The following is a 2,976-nucleotide window of genomic DNA, read 5'->3' as shown; positions in this document are numbered from 1 at the left end:
GAGAAAGAAAGGGAGAGATGGGGGAGAAACACAAAGACAGGGAGAGACAGAGAAACATGGGGAGAGAGAGAGAGGCAGAGAAGGAGTGATGGGGAGAGACAGAGAAAGATGGGGATAGGAAAGGAGTGATGGGGAGAGAGGGAGAGACAGAGACTCAAAGAGACAGTGACTGAGGGGAGAGGCACAGAGACAAACAGAGCAGAAGGGGGACAGACATAGATGAAACAGACAGAGACACGGAAGAGTGTCCTGGACGGGGCCAGGAGCTCTGGTTTTGGGGACAATAGGACCTTGTACCCGAGGGGATCTGCTCGGCGTTTGGGCGGATGGGGGGCGGGTGAGAATGGGGGAGGCTGTTTCCTCAATTTGGAGGCTCCATTGACTGTAGGAGATGCAGTAGCAGAGACAGTGAAATGAAAACTAAATCGGGCCGGGCGCGGTGGCTCAGGCCTGTAATCCCAGCACTTTGGGAGGCCGAGGCGGGCGGATCACAAGGTCAGGAGATCGAGACCATGCTGCTAACACAGTGAAACCCCTTCTCTACTAAAATACAAAAAATTAGCCGGGCGTGGTGGCCGGCGCCTGTAGTCCCAGCTACTCGGGGGGCTGAGGCAGGAGAATGGCATGAATCCAGCAGGCGGAGCTTGCAGTGAGCTGAGATCCGGCCACTGCACTCCAGCCGGGGTGACGGAGGAGACTTTGTCTCAAAAAAAAAAAAAAAAAAAAACCCAACTAAATTGATCTCGGAAGGAGACAGGGTGGAAGACGTGGCTTTTGTCCCAAAGTTTCCAAAATTGCACGTACTGCACAAGTGTATTTGGGGCAGGGCATGAACGGGCTTCTGGGATCCCCCACCTGGTGGAGCTGAAGGTGCGGGGCTCACCTGCTTCAGGAGAGCAGGTGCCACCACAGCCGGCCAGGGCCCCGCCTCCCAGCCCAGCTCTCCTGCCTGCCTGGGTGGTAACTCCACCCACAGGTGGCAGCCGTGGCCACACGTCCCTGGGCCACATGATTGTGTGCGGTCAGGCGTGACTCCTGCTGGGCTCTTCCACCTGCCAGGCTTGGGGGTGGGAGTGGGAGGACGTGGCTGTGGCTGTGGGGACATCCCTCTTGTCACCATGGCAGAGGAGCCTGGAGTGGATCCCAGCAGTGCTGCCCACACACACCCGGAGTGGATCCCAGCAGTGCTGCCCGTGCCCCTGGATCCAGCTGTGCCTGAGGCCACCTCACCCACTGCCTTTGAGCGTGGGAGTTGTCTGTGCTATTGAACTTCAAAGCCAGCTTGAGTCAGGTTTTTGTTCTCTTGTGACTGAAAACATGCTGGGGTGGGTGTGACAGGTGCCTTGGGAGGTGGCACAGCTTCGTGGGCAGGACCCAGAGGTGCTGACCCAGGAGGCCTCCTGGTGCTGGGGGGAGCCATGTGGAGGGGTCCGGCACAGATGGTGGGAAGCACCAAGTCACCCTGACCCCAAGAGAATGGCAGAGTCCAGGGCTGCAGGGAGGAAGGGCTCAGTGCTGCCTGTGGCAGCTGGGGCAGTTCTGGTGCCTCACGGGAGGGGCAGCTGTGGAAGCTCCCATGAGCTTCCAGAGCTCCTGGGTGTGAGGCCCTCCCTCAGCACGAAGGACGAATCTCACGTGGTCCCTGCTGCCTGGATGGAAGGGAGTGACTAAAGATGGCAGGGACAGAGGCGTGGCAGGTCCTGTCTGCAGGGCACTGCCCTGAGGTGGAGCAGGGAGCCTGGCAGTCCCACTGGGCTCAGAGCCTCCCCTCACCCTGTGCTTGGCTGGGGGCATCAGAGCCTGTGGTGGGGGCACCTGTAATTCTTGATGGGGGCTCTGCTGGGTCGGGGGCTGCTTAGGCCTGGATGTCCTGGTTGTGCCCGTCCCCCTCTCCCTGCATGCTGTCCCCTGCTCTCGAGAGGCTCCCTGCAGCCCTGACTCTGGCCTGGGAGGAGTCTGGTCGGTGGCGCACAGCAGGTGTTCTGCTGCCCAGAGCTGCCCCGGGCTCAGGAACTGAGGGAAGGGCTGTGGAGCCTAAAGCCTGGGCCTGTCCTGTGCTGCAGCCGCACCACTGAGTGATGCAGGAGCCACACTCCACCTTTCAGCTTGGAGGACGTTTTCGCCGCTTACCGCGAGTTTTCCTAATGGTGAGTGGTATTATCTTAAGTGTGGGACTCTGTGAGTCTAAGCCTCATAACAGCTGTGCCGCCTCTGGACTCCAGCCCCATTTATCTGGAGCAGCGGACCTTTTTACTTTGGCCAAACCGGGGTTCCTTTGCTACACCAACCTAAGTTTTCTCTGAACTAATTAGAAGAACTCGGTTCCAAAACAAGGGTCTTAGCATATGAAAGTCCACAGAGCCCTAGGAAGGCAGCGTGCTCATGGGAACATGCTGAGCGTGAGGACAGTTGGGTGCAGCTTCTCCACAAGTGAGAGAATGGCCTGTGGCTATGTATTAAAATATGCACGTCCGGATGGGGTGCATGTTTTAATTGGCATTTGGAGGCATCTAGATGCTATCAGAACTCTAACATTGCCTCTCTCCAAAACAGTGTCTGCACTCACAGAGGCTGATAGAGCACGGAAAGATGGAGTCCTGGGCCCAGGTCTCCTCCTGCCCCTCATTTGGGTTGTTGATGAGTTTGGAAACAGACTTTTTCTTTTTTTTTTTGAGACAGAGTCTCGCTCTGTCGCCCAGGCTGGAGTGCAGTAGCGCGATCTCGGCTTACTGCAACCTCCGCCTCCCAGGTTCACGCCCTTCTCCTGCCTCAGCCTCCCGAGTAGCTGGGACTACAGGCGCCCCCCACCACGCCCGGCTAATTTTTTGTGTTTTACTAGAGATGGGGTTTCACCGTGTTAGCCAGGATGGTCTCCATCTCCTGACCTCGTGATCCGCCCATCTCAGCCTCCCAAAGTGCTGGGATTACAGGCGTGAGCCACCGTGCCCGGCACTGGAAACAAACTTTTTAACCTCC

The sequence above is a fragment of the Macaca thibetana genome, chromosome 3, assembly GCF_024542745.1.
Source record: "Macaca thibetana thibetana isolate TM-01 chromosome 3, ASM2454274v1, whole genome shotgun sequence".
NCBI classification, from domain to species: Eukaryota; Metazoa; Chordata; class Mammalia; order Primates; family Cercopithecidae; genus Macaca; species Macaca thibetana.
This window is presented reverse-complemented; position numbering follows the sequence as displayed.